Source organism: Rhinopithecus bieti, unplaced genomic scaffold (assembly GCF_001698545.2).
Source record: "Rhinopithecus bieti isolate Rb0 unplaced genomic scaffold, ASM169854v2 scaffold_13558, whole genome shotgun sequence".
Lineage (NCBI taxonomy): Eukaryota > Metazoa > Chordata > Mammalia > Primates > Cercopithecidae > Rhinopithecus > Rhinopithecus bieti.
Genome location: NW_016808198.1, coordinates 724,369 through 738,933, shown reverse-complemented (window position 1 = coordinate 738,933; position 14,565 = coordinate 724,369). Strand labels below are relative to the sequence as shown.

The following is a 14,565-nucleotide window of genomic DNA, read 5'->3' as shown; positions in this document are numbered from 1 at the left end:
TTTTTTTTTTTTTTTTTGAGATGGAGCTTTGCTCTTGTTGCCCAGACTGCAGTACAATGGCATGATCTTGGCTCACCACAACCTCCACCTTCCGGGTTAAAGTGATTCTCCTGCCTCAGCCTCCCAAGTAGCTGAGATTACAGGCATACGCCGCCATGCCTGGCTAATTTTTGTATTTTTAGTTGAGATGGAGTTTCTCCATGTTGGTCAGGCTGGTCTCGAACTCCTGACTTAAAGTGATCTGCCCACCTCAGTTTCCCAAAGTGCTGGGATTACAGGCGTGAGCCACCATGCCCAGTCTGATCCTGTCTCTTGAAAAAATAAAATAAAGGCGGGGCACAGTGGCTCACACCTATAATCCCAGCACTTTGGGAGGCCAAGGTGGGCAGATCACTCGAGGTCAGGAATTCATGACCAGTCTGGCCAACATGGTGAAACCCTATCTCTACTAAAATACAAAAAATTAGCCAGGTGTGGTGATGGATACCTGTAATCCCAGCTACTCAGGAGGCTGAGGGAGGAGAATTGCTTGAACCCAGGAGGCAGAGATTGCAGTGAGCCGAGATCACGGCACTGCACTCCAGCCTGGGCAACAGAGTGAGACTCCATCTCAAAATAAATAAATAAATAAATAAATAAATAAATAAAATGAAAAATACTTTCAAAATGCTTTTAGTAGGATTAGTTATATAAGTGTGAAATCATTACCATTATTAAATGAAATATTTCTTCTGTAATGTATGTATAAACAGTGTCATCCTCACTAGAAGGAGAACATATTCACAGGCTAAGTAGAATATGCAAAACACGACAGTAACAGGGTTTCAGATAACACCCCTGCACATTGCCAATTAAACGAGAACTAATTGTTCATTAGAAATTAAAGAAATAAAAATGTGTTAATCTTAATTTGACTGACACTAAATATTATGGTACTCTAAAGAATACAGATAAAGGCATTGACTTATGTTTTATTAATACATGCATAGTTTATTCACTGACACACAGAAAAGTACAATTTTCCTTTACTTCCTATTTCGCAACAATTTTAGATCACTATGCGCTCCCCTCTGATGCCCCCACCTAGGGTAACCTTCCACCCTTTTTAAAAAAAGACATTCATGTCCATAGTGGTTGAGTCTGGACTCTGGAGCCACAGTGACTGGGTTTGCCTCCCTGCTGCCCACTTACAAACTGCGTCACTTTGGACAAGTTACATAACATCTTTGTGCTTCAGTTTCTTCATCTGCAAAATGGGGATAAAAATAGTAACCACTTCATAAAGTTGATGTGTTTGGCACATAGTAGGCACCATGTGTCAGCTATTGGAGAACAGAGTCCTGGTGGTCCTCAAGTTGGAACAGTTCATGTAGATTTTCCAAAGGGCATACAAGTGCGGATAGTTTTAAGAAAACCAATTTCTAGATTCTTGCCTTCATATAGAGGTACTTTAAAAAAAAATACATCTTCTAAGAAGCTGCCTGTCCTAACTATAGTTTAATCTTGGACAGTCTCTATTTCTCATTTTACAAGAGAAAATATTTCCTTTTGGCCCATTCCAAGGTTTCAAACCAAGAAACAACTCCACAATTCCTTTAATCAAGAAATTATGCATGCTCTCCCCAACCTATATTACTAATATATTTTTTCATAAATTTTCTTTTTATGTTTGCTAAATATCAGAAATGGTAATATATTCATGCTGTTTTGAATAATTGCATGCTACCAATAATTATAATGAAAACCCAATCCTGATGAAATTTTTCTACACTTATAACCTTATGGTCAAAGGCCATTTTTTAAAAAAAAAAAAACCTTATTATAGTATGTTGTTATTGCAGATAACAACATGTTATGTAAGACAGAGTAGCCTATAAAAAACTTCCAATTATAAATGATAAAATTCTATGAAAAAAATGGAATAAATATATAAGTTTAAGGAAAAATTTTGGTGAAGAAGAGCTTGTTAATGTTTTTAATGTTTTAAAATATCTACAGTATTTAGGTCTGGGGCTAGAAACATTATGTATATGTGTATGTGTGATACCTTGTCATGCTTAAAACAAAGAACTCTCTTAAAACAAGAAACTCTATCTCCATCATCTATATTCACACACATCCTGCTGTTTCTCTGTTTCTCTAGAAAGCTCTACTACACACTCTTTCATGTGGGGAGTGTCAAAAGCACACGGGAGTCACCTTAAAGGTAATTCCACTGGCCAAAAATGGGACACTCTGAAGAGTAAAAAATAAAAATAAAAGATCGAAACATCAAACATATAAATCCATGAGTATCTAATAATACTAAAATTAAAATTTATACTTCAATTCTCATCGCTCACCTTTGGAGATTGTTGGAGCACCAACTTAGTGTCCTGGAAAAGAAATGTACTTTTTCTTCTTTCCTGAGTTGGCTATAATTCAGGAGAAACAAATAGATGATGAAAGAAAATTCTTAATAGAAGAATCACAGCTAATAAATATAGATGGAATAAAAGAATCAGAAAATCACCATTGCATAAACTCCAATGAAATAATGGACCCAGATAATGTTTGTCCAGGCAATGTTTGTCATCATAAGATGAAAGGACAAAGGCAAATTTATAACAGATGAATCTCACTGATAATACTTATACTATTGATTCATATTAATGTCACTAGAATAAGACAACTAGAAATTGCTTCTCCTTGTATAATTCCACAGGAATTATAAACACAGGAATACCTATGAAGTATTCTTGCCATAAACACTGAATCTAACCAAGTTTCTAGATCGAATTTCTAGGGTTTTTTTCTCATAAATATGTGAAGTAGAGAAACATGTTAAAAGACATGGCAGAGAAAACACAGAAAGGAGAAGTGTTACAAATGAAGAGACTCAAGAATCATAGGCGGGCGGATCACAAGGTCAGGAGTTTGAGACCAGCCTGGCCAATATGGTGAAACTCCGTCTCTATTAAAAATACAAAAAAAAAAAAATTAGCCCAGTGTGGTGGCACATGCCTGTAATCCCAGTTACTCAGGAGGCTGAGGCAGGAGAATTGCTTGAACCCGGGAGGCGGAGGTTGCGGTGAGCTGAGATTGCACCACTGCACTCTAGCCTGGGCGACAGAGGGAGACTCCATCTCAAAAAAAAAAATCAAAAAATCACTTCAACTAAATACAATGCATAAATATTTAAGTATTATTTAGTTTCTGATTTGAACAAACTATCATAAGGCATACATTTTTGAGACAATTGGTGACACATGAATATATACTGCTTACTACTTCATATTAAGGAAATGATTTTATTGAATATGAATAAATGGTACTACCATGATAAATCGTCTTTGCTAGACATATAAACCAAGGTATATGTGAGTACAATATGATTGGAGTTTGCTTTAAAATACTCCAATAGAAAAGAGTAAGGGAGTAAAGGTAAGAATGTCAGAAAGCTGATGATTGTTTAAACTGGGTGAAGAGTACATAGAGGTTTTACTGTTTTTCCTCTTGTATGTGTTTGAAAATGTTCATTAAAATATTTTAAACAAATCATATGGAATTCATATTCTATTAGATATATTTTAAATACAGTTTTATTTTTTAAATGTCAACATTCATAGCATACCCGAAATCACATATTTTCCAACTACTTAAGCTTATAACAAGAAATGTTAAGTGTCAAATTAAAATGTACATGAGTATATGTTTTTCAAAATTGTAAAATAGAGTATATGAGCAAAGTATTTGAAGGTCTTGTTCTAGACAATAACTACCTCCACCCTCAGCAGTAAGGAGAGAAAGGAGAGAATTCAAGTGGGACAGAGCTGACAAACAACCTCCTAATCCTCTTCCCCAGGTAAACTGGGACTTGCTTAGCTCTTCTGCATTTCCCTAGAGGAAGGGTGAGAAACAGGTTCTCATAATTCCTTCACAGTGAACTAGGTGCTTAAGACTGCCATAGAATCACTATAATTTAACACTCCTTTCGTAGCTTGGTCTAGGTCCCTAAATCAGATAGTGATGATCAGTGCTTTAGTTCAAAATCCCAAATTGTGAGGGAGGGTTAGTAAAGTTCAAAGTAAAGCATACTGTCAGGTCGAAAATTACCTTGATGTAATGGTAGCCACCAAGTACATTACCAGGCAGCTAAATCTGAGAGCTCACAGACCAAATTAACATGTTCATTTCATATAATTTACTAAATAAATATAAAACAAAAAGCAATGGGAAAGCAATGAAATAGGCTGACACTCTTATGATAGGATGTGAGTGGCAGGACCACCCTATAGGTATCCTGGGTTCCATGCTAGTCACATGCTCTGTTTTCTCTGTGCCACATCAGCCTTCCCCATAATAATTCAGATTTGAGTCAGGTGACCCAGATAGAAGGTGCCAGGGGTCAAAGGCACGTACTTGACAATGAGAGAAACAAAGGGAGAGTTATACCTAAATAAAGAGGTAGCTTGCCAATTAACAGTGAAGAATTATCGGTTTTATCTGCATTTCTTGGGCATAGTACCATGGGCCAATACAGGACCTTACTGGATGTCATAAGTAGGTGGCATGGCACAGCTGTCAGCTCAGAAGTGACAAAATCATAAATTGGTCTTTCTACCTTCCTATCAAATAAATACAAATTTGTCTATTCCTTCATGACCCATTTATTTCATCTTGGCAAGTTTTATAGGTTAGTAACTTGCTTACTATGTATATTTAGTACATCTTCTAAATTCTGCTTTTCTTTCTCAAACTACATGCTTACTGATATCTATATTAATACATGCTAGGAGTTTCACCTGTATCTCATAACATACTAGCTGACTTCCTATCTATCGTCAAATTTCTTATACATTTCATCATCTCATTTGCTTTCTTCTATAGCAGAATTGAATATTCTAATTCACATTTTCTAGTGGGATGGAGATGACACAGCAGAGAAAAGCATGCATGTAGAAGAAAGACACAAGTGAAGAAAAGAAATATGGAATTACCATCATCTTCAAAGATTTCAGGTCTCTTTCTCTAGCTTCCAACACAGCTAGTAAATAGTCAGATGTTACCTCTCAAAGGCCAGTCCTAATGTACATTGGAAACACTTAGGTAGAGTTTTAGGTCATATTCCACTAAGTGAGAGGTTGTATCTGTCCCCTGAAAACTGCTGCAGCATTCCAGCAGCAAATACCTTATTTTCTGCCACTCAACATGTCCTCACCTATTTAATTGCCAGTTACCTCCACCAATGCTGAAACGGCATCCCCATACCACAGTGGAAGCCATTATACACTGTGGTAGGAACTTCAGGTATGTTAAAATATTGGCAAAGTAGATAATGACTGTTGGTTCAGGACATATAAGTTGCTGCCACATTCAACCTTACTAGGAGGCATGGAGATCTCATTTGCAAAGCCCCATCTCCAATAGAGCTGGTCCAGAAGGCTAACCATTCAATTCAATTAAGAAAGGCACTTGATTTCTTCATTAAATCTACCTTTCTGGTGTTGTGTAAACATGTAAATCACACATATACATCTGCATTGCCAAATTATTCTTTTTAAAATTAATTTTACAACAACTAAAATATAGTTTACTGTGGAATAGTCTACTCTTCTACAATGTAATAGTCATATCCCTGAGTAAACTTGCATTATCAAAACTCATTTTATAAAAACAATACTTTAATTTTTTTTAAGTGGGGAGGTTAAGAACTAGAGTTCCAGACTCTCAAATAGGTTATGTTTCCTGTTGGAATTTCAGTGATAAACGTTTTTTCTTGTTTATTTTAATAGCTATAATTGTACAACTAGACAAACTAAATGTCTTAGGGTAAATCTAGCTATTTAGCTTTTGCCTTATTCTATGCTACCAGACTATGTTTAGTAAAGCAGTTCTTGCATATTCTTATCACTTTATTATCCTGTCGTCTATTGTTATGATGAACAAATCAATTTTATGTAAACATAAACAAGGTACCTTTGTGGCCCTCCAAATGTGTTTTCCCTAAAACCACTTTGCTAATTCCTGACCCCATCATCTATCCATTCAATCAACAAATTATTGAGTACCAACTACTTCCAGATTTGAAAACAAGACAATGAATTAAATATTGACAAGATAATATTGTTCCTCCAACTGGTTGAATTTTCATTATAATGAATGTAAACACAATTTTAATTAACTTGTCTTATTAAAGACAATTTAAATGATTATAATTGAAGTTATTATAGAAATGCTCATATTAAGATTTAAAAGTGTATTTAAAATCTACTCTTGGAATTAGCAATCATTATAATTTTTTTGTTTTTAATCTTTATGATTTTACAGATTTTTTTTTAAACAAAGGTGTGGCCATATTAAATACACAGTTCGTATACAAGGCTGTTTGTGGTGCCTCACACGTGTAGCCCCAGCTACTTAGGAGGCTGAGGCAAGAGGATTGCTGGAGTCCACGAGTTCAAGTCCATACTGGACAACATAGCAAGGCCCAGTCTCCAAAAAAACCAAAATAAAATATATACAGCTGGGTTCAATGAATGAGAGTATTCCTAAGTTACTAAATATTTGTTGAGAACATGATTTTTTATTACCTGTTTAATATCCTAGTTAGTGGCTCCAAATACTTCTTATTGTGATTAAAGCTGTGATTCTTGTATATATATACCTTTGACCACACCACTGAATAGTTCTTTAAGTCTAGAAGCTAAATCCCTAGATCAAAATAAATGCACATTTTTAAAGCTGTTGTGTATCTCCAAAACAAATTGTTTTTTGGAAATGAATCAATTTCTAAAATTATCAGAAGTATTATATGAAAGCCCATCTAACAGTACCCATTAGTGGAGCAAAATATTATTTTCTTAATTTTGCCAGTTTTAGAAAAATGTTATAACTGGTAGTGAACATTTAATTTTAAAATTTTAATTATTCAATCTTTTAAAATTATATCAATGCTCAAGGAGGAATATCAAGGGATCAACAGTGAGACTTTATAAATTATAAATTAGCTTAGTTCTACTTAGGAAAACATTTAATTAAAAGAAGAAATTCCTAAAATATAGAATATGTATGTTAAGCTCCTAGATATTTTAAAGATAACTAAGTTCAAAATATCTAATTAGCCCAGTGTCCCCTTTCCCATATACTTATGAGAACATATCCAATTATCTTGAAAAAGGTAATTAAAATTACTATTAATAATCTTGATACTAAGACATGTTATAATTCATTTGATAATTACATTTCCCACAAAGATACTGTCAACATAAACTGTGAAACTGTAGATCCATCCTGTTTACAAGTACCAGAAACAATATGCTCATTGTTCTGTTGTACTTAAATGCTGCATTGCAGTTTTTCTTAACAGGTAATACGTGACATGAAACATGTCTGATTTTATGCTTCATAATTTCCATTCTATTGTTTAACACTAAAAAAATTATATTTATGTATCACACATGTCAGAAAATGATTTAAATAATTTAACTAAGTAATAGCAACCATACCTTTCATTTCAAATACAAAATAGAAATCTTTTGTTCCTAGATGTTAAAATCACCTTTAATCAGAAATGCAAATATTTACAATTTTAAATTTATGTAGCTAACATTAAATATTTGGTTGAATTGTTCATGTTTTATATTTTCAGAAATTTATTATGAATCAAATATTAAGTCATAAAACAGGAGACATCAAAAAACTACATTTCAAGATTGACTCATGAATTTTTAAAATTCATTATTTCTATTCACTATTCTGATTTTTTATAACAAGAAAAAGAAGGAAGAATAAATGTAATTATTTTGATTTTTAAAAACACTACATGGAAAGGTACCTAATTTAAGTCAGGCCTGAAGTTTACATTATTATATTGGCTATTTTTCTTCAATATATGCATTAGACATAAATATTTTTTCTACAATACTAAAGTAAATACAATGCATGGTTCTGGCATATTTATTTCTTTGAAAAAGTGTTCTGAATTTTAGACAACATAAATACTAGGCACTGTAGTGGTTGCCATAGTAACAAATAAATAGAAGCATAAAATACATGCAATTTTCAAACGTATCCACTTTTTTCATAAATATGCATATGTTATAGGTAAAAGATTATTCAACCCTTGCTTTAGCTCCCCTTTTAGCAGGAGATACATGTAATTCTTTAGAAATAGAAGATTATCACGTAGCAATGGAGCAGGCTCAAAAAAGTTTTTAAATATTATGTGGGAAATCTTAAGGTCTTTTAACATAAATTTTCCAAAATGAAGGCAGGAAAAAAACTTCTTTCACTCTATCTTACTTTAATGGACAGTGTTCTTTAGGTAAGGGTAAAAGCACATAAACTTCTTTTCCTCCCAAGCACGAAATTTCCTTCTATTTTGCATAAGTTTATTATTCACATGCATAAATGCAGCACATGACCTTGGAAAGCTGAAAGCCCTGTTGATCCCAAAGAACCAGAAGTTGTTTAATGCTAATCCAGGAACTACTACTTGAGTAAACGATCTTTTCTTTTTCCACTCCCCTAATATAAATACAATCTTCCTATTTACAGGTATCCAAATAACGAGGTACTTATAAAGTCTTCTGAATTTTACACTTATAGTTTAAAGGGCTGCAGAGGGAAGCAATTCCACAAGCCATTATGTGAAGCTTGAAATCTATTGAAAGGTACCGGTAAGCCAAGCAAAACAGAACAGAAAAGTTGGCTCAACTATTATGGAGAAACATATCCTTCAAACCTGATTACAAAAATTTGGACCTCCAATTTGCTTTAACAATAATTATTAGATAATATTCTCCTGGGGTGAAATACAAAACCTTGTAAAGATCACCATCTAGGCAGAGTGACAAATGTAAGGTAACAAAACAGTGCTCTAGGGCTTACCTTGTGCTCACTCCATAAAGAAACCATGTATTGTCATGGCTAAGTATTGACTAGTCTACCAGAGGAAAAACAATGACAAACATCCTTATCATGCATATACACGATCCTATTTACTTTTATTGAAGAGAAATCATTTATTTACTTAAATAATGATATACAGGAATAATTAGCATTATGTTTTTACTAAACAAGTTCAAACATAATTCAACATGAACATAATAAAACATGATAGAAAAGGCACTGCCCTCAGTGAGCTCATGATTTGATACTTAGCAATGTAAGAACTTTCGACTATTGTATTAAACTTTCAACACAACAACTTCATAATTCGACTAGTCAAGGCATTCCATATATTAAAGAAGTATGACTTAATTTCCTATCTACAATGTACAGCTCAATCTCAAAACAAAGATCACAGCTTCTGAGTTAACTTGAGAATCCACTTAATAATAACATGACTAGCTCAATAAGTCCTTGGAGAAATATTACATCCACTTAAATTCATGTAATTACATCCTGCTACCTTTAGTATTCTAAAACAAATACTCAGAATCTGAGATGACCCCTAAAATGAAAGGCAAAAGATTATGTAGCCCTCTAGGAGAGAGGAAGAAATAATCTCATCCTTATTGCCATTAGGCATTTAGATTAGATCAGGTTTAACTCAGATTATAGTTTTCATTTTGCCAGGTCGGAGATGCAATTAGAATCACTATTTTATTCACATTGTGTTCCCTGACACATAAACTTAAGGTCTCTGTTTTCCGCCTCTTATTCTATACACTATAACACATATACAAGTGTACACAAACACACACACAACACACAGACATTCATATGCACTTACATATATGCTTAACGTATTGTTTCTTCGACAATATACATAATTTCCATTTTGAATTTTCCAACTTCAGTAAATTTGACTTGCCAACCAAGGTGATGGCCACCTCTTCACAATTTTCACAATATCAGCAAGGTCTTCTTGATTTAGTTGGAAGCAACATAAATGAGAACCTAATACTTCGCAAAATTCTTCATCCAAGTTGGTACAAAGCATGACCTTTTTCTACACCTGAGCTATCTAGGAGCATAGCCTGAAGCAGCCTGCCACAAATAGGACACTTCTTTGGAATCTAATGCTTTAAGTATTCAAAAAGTGAAATATCCATTTTACTCGACAAATTATCTGTTAATTTTAGTATAAAATGGTTTCAACAGATGGTTTCCATTTGATAATAAACCACATGGAGACAGTAAACACAAAGCATTTATTACCTACAACATTGGTGACAATGCCTAAATATGTAGCCCACTATCTTCAGTGTTATTCAGAGTGCAGAAACACCTAGAACCTGATGATTTTCCCAAAACCAACTGTTGTTTACAGATTTAGATAATATTTTCTTAAATGTCTTATTCTTAAGGATAATTTATAGCTTCAAGTCTGATGTTCGATATTTACTTGAAATTCTTTGATTATAAATGCCAATACCCACTTAGCAATGCTAAACTTCGAAGCATAACAGAATAAGCGCAGTGAACTGCTTGACATGTTGAGGCACCATACTAGGTAATCCAGCCACCTTTGATTACCAGATAATAACAAGAAAATTCTTCAACTTACAGAGCCTCGTGTAAATAGAAATGTCTAAGACTGTGGGTTATGGAAATAGATAATCAGTCTCTAAGTACACCGTAAGCTTTTTTTCTTTGAAGGGATAGTTAGTTCAAACTTTAAGAAGTCCAAAAGTGAGTTAAAATATGAGTCAAAGGCTAGACACGGTGGCTCACGCCTGTAATCCCAGCACTTTGGGAGGCCAAGGCAGGAGGATCACGAGGTCAAGAATAGAGACCATCCTGGCCAAAATGGTGAAACCCTGTCTCTACTAAAAATACAAAAATGAGCCCGGTGTGGTGACAGGTGCCTGTAGTCCCAGCTACTCAGGAGGCTGAGACAGGAGAATCTCCTGAACCTGGGAGGTGGAGGTTGCAGTGAGCCATGATCACGCCACTGCACTCCAGCCTGGCGACAGAGTGAGGTTCGGTCTCAAAACAAAAAACAAAAAAGTATGATTTAAATATTTATGACTGTCAACACAGAATAGATGTGGATGTGAGTACTGCAAAAGGAAAGAAGAATATCTTTTTATTCCTCTTCTCTTTCCTACCAACTCTTTTTAACTAAATCCCTCTGCTTTCACCATCTCAAAATGATGGAAAGATGTCATTGGAAACTGGAAAAGCGACATCCATTTTAAAGCAAGGGGGAAATTATTTTGGTAATTATATAGCTTAGTTTAACTGGGGGCATGAATATAGTATCAGAAGAGCCAAATATGCCAGATGAACTTAGTAGCTTTCTATGATAGAATGACAGGTCATATTATCACGCAAGAAGTGAACAATGTACTCTATTTCAATGTTGTAAGCCTTTTTATTCCCTTCTCCAATTCAGCAGGATAGGGTAAAATGACTTAGGAAGAAAGAAATTTAAAAATTGACTTCAATGCTAGAACAATGGCTACTGATGCATCTCTTTTTTAAGGATCTGTTTCAGAATAAAGTCAGTCTTTTTACTGATGACTGATAGTCAGGAACCTTGGCTTACTTTACATTTTGACTCAATCACATCAGGTCTCTGAGAGCTGTGAAATTTTAAAAAAGGTATTGCCTTATTTTTATTTTCCCCTCAACTTTTGACCTTTTTTTCCCTGTAGAGCTCTTAAATGACTTGTTAATTCAATTAAGTGGTGTTGCACTGGGACGACAGTTGCACTGACACAACAGTGCGACACCACTGTAAATATAAACTCAAATTAGGTAGAAATTTTGAGAGGGAACAAGGAAGCACTTTGTGAATGAATTGAAAGGATTTTCTATGGCTAGAGAGAGTAATCAATATTGGAGTGGTGCTTAAAATATAAGTGCTGGCACAAACACTTGAAACTTGAAGAGTGTGAAGAATACCTCTTATTCGGTTAGAGGATAAATAATGTAAAAATCAATTGTGTGGAGTCAAGGGATGAACCCACTTTTCATGAAAAGAAATCTCTGTATCATGAGACCAGCTGGCTAACTGTATGAGAGGGCTGGGAACACAACTACGATGGAAAGAGGCCTCACTGGGGACAGGAAGTCAAACGTTTGACTTATGTTACAGAATCAGGCAAGAGCCAACAGTATGTTGAACTAAGCTGCCTATGAACCAGGAGAATTGTTGTTCCTCATTATGTAATTGACATACCTATTTTCCCAATCTCTGTCACCATTTAAGCATTTAAAATAATAATTTAGATATCTTAGAAAGAAAATGTTTGGTTACTGAATTATTGTTTGATCTAACATTCTTTTTCCTTTTTCTTTTTTTAAAGTCAGAGTCTCGCTTGTTGCCCAGGCTGGAGTGCAGTGGCACAATCTCTACTCACTGCAACCTCTGCCACTCAGGTTCAAGGGATTCTCCTGCCTCAGCCTCCTGAGTAGCAGGGATTACAGGCGCCCACCACCACACCCGGCTAATTTTTCGTATTTTTAGTAGAGATGGGGTTTCACCACGTTGGCCAGGCTGGTCTCGAGCTCCTGATCTCAAGTGATCTGCCTGCCTGGACCTCCGAAGGTGCTGGGATTACTGGGGTGAGCCATTGCACCTGGCTGATGATCTTAACTTCCTTTCTAAGCCTCCATACCAGGGAAACATTCAATCAGGGATGCTCCCAGGCTAGAAAGGGAAGAGTGCCCCAAGGTGTTATTTGCACCAGTACACCCAAAAGGAAATAAGTAACTATTCCCAATTGCTCTTCTCTCAGCTCTGTCAACACAAGTGAGTCACACTCTTTTCTTCCCCTCTTACCTTAGGACATTCCAGAATGTTTAGAGGAGATTGCTACAGTATAAAAAAAGCTATGCCAGATAAAACTGACTTTATTTTATCACACACACACACACATAAAAGAACAAGGGGAATTATTTATATTTACCAAGCCAAGACTCTAACAAATAATTTATTTAAGTTAATAACTGAAGAAAATGTAGTTAAAGAAAATGTCCCTGTAGCTGCAGGAAACATGAAAGTAGTGCACTGTAATGCAAAGACCACTGGGACTGGATCATGAAGTTCTGAAGTTCTGGTCCCAGTATAAGACCAAACCTGTGGTAAATCCTGTGAAACTCTTTTCTGTACATTTTCCCTACCTGTCTAGAAAATGGGGGTGTGAAATACTGAAAAAAAGGGAGAAACTCTAAAGTTCTCTGTTCTAAAATTTTAGTCATTTAACAGAAGAGTTTTACATATAAGAGCTAAGGTGATATGGCAGAAAATGCAACAGATCTGGACTCAACTGACTTGAGTTTGAATTTTTGCCTCTGTCTCTTCCCATTCTCATGGCTTTATGTGTATGATAATGGTATCTTCCTTACCTACTTCACAGGTCTGTTAAAAGGATCAAATGAAAACATATGCAATATGTAAAAGTACTTGTTAATCATAAATGTTAGTTCCTGTTTTTATATTTAGGTCTGCCTCCTGAATTGCCCAAGAAAAAATGTCTAGACGTGGTAGAAAGTATTCCAGAGACTCTAAGTACCTATAAAATGCAAACATATACGATTGAATATAAAATAAACAGAATGGTTTCAAAGTAGCATGTACAAAAATCCATTTTATTGATTTATAATCATATTACCTTCTTCATAAATAAAGATCCATAAAGATGGATACAAGATGGCATGCATCTGCAAGGGATGGAATTCCACAGATAAAACCAGAGCAAAAAGGTCCAAAAGGAAGGACTGAATGAAGACACAGCCTCATTAGCACAAAGAAATTCAACTCAACTCATTACATATTGATTACCAACTAATACCTATCTTTAGAGAGACAGTAAAATATAAATTAATATACGTTGGCAAAATTGAACCAAATATGTTTCTGATCTTTTTTTTATTATTATACTTCAAGTTCTAGGGTACATGTGCACAATGTGCAGGCTTGTTACATATGTATACATGTGCCATGTTGGTGTGCAGCACCCATTAACTCGTCATTTACATTAGGTATATCTCCTAATGTTATCCTTGTCCCCTCCCCCCACCCCACAACAGGCCCCTGTGTGTGATGTTCCCCTTCCTGTGTCCAAGTGTTCTCATTGTTCAATTCTCACCTATGAGTGAGAACATGTGGTGTTTGGTTTTCTGTTCTTGCAATAGTTTGCTGAGAATGATGGTTTCCAGCTGCATGCATGTCCCTACAAAGGACACGAACTCATCCTTTTTTATAGCTGCATAGTATTCTGTGGTGTATATGTGCCACATTTTCTTAATCCAGTCTGTCAGTGATGGACACTTGGGTTGGTTCCAAGTCTTTGCTATTGTGAATACATGTGTCTTTATAGCAGCATGATTTATAATCCTTTGGGAATACACCCAGTAATGGGATGGCTGGGTCAAACGGTATTTCTAGTTCTAGATCCTTGAGGAATCGCCACACTGTCTTCCACAATGGTTGAACTAGTTTACAGTCCCACCAACAGTGTAAAAGTGTTTCCTATTTCTCCACATCCTCTCCAGCACCTGTTGTTTCCTGACTTTTTAATGATCGCCATTCTAACTGCTGTGAGATGGTATCTCATTGTGGTTTTGATTTGCATTTCTCTGATGGCTAGTGATGATGAGCATTTTTTCATGTGTCTGTTGGTTGCA

General features: G+C 35.2%; 1 protein-coding gene across 1 annotated transcript in view; it reads right to left on the bottom strand.

Moving 5' to 3' along the window:
* Positions 1-14,565, bottom strand: part of LOC108537959 (doublecortin domain-containing protein 1) — a 69,337-nt gene that overhangs the window by 45,485 nt on the left and 9,287 nt on the right. Inside the window, 1 exon segment of the mRNA XM_017885737.1 lies at positions 2,343-2,414. The gene's annotated coding sequence lies outside the window, so the exon portion shown is untranslated.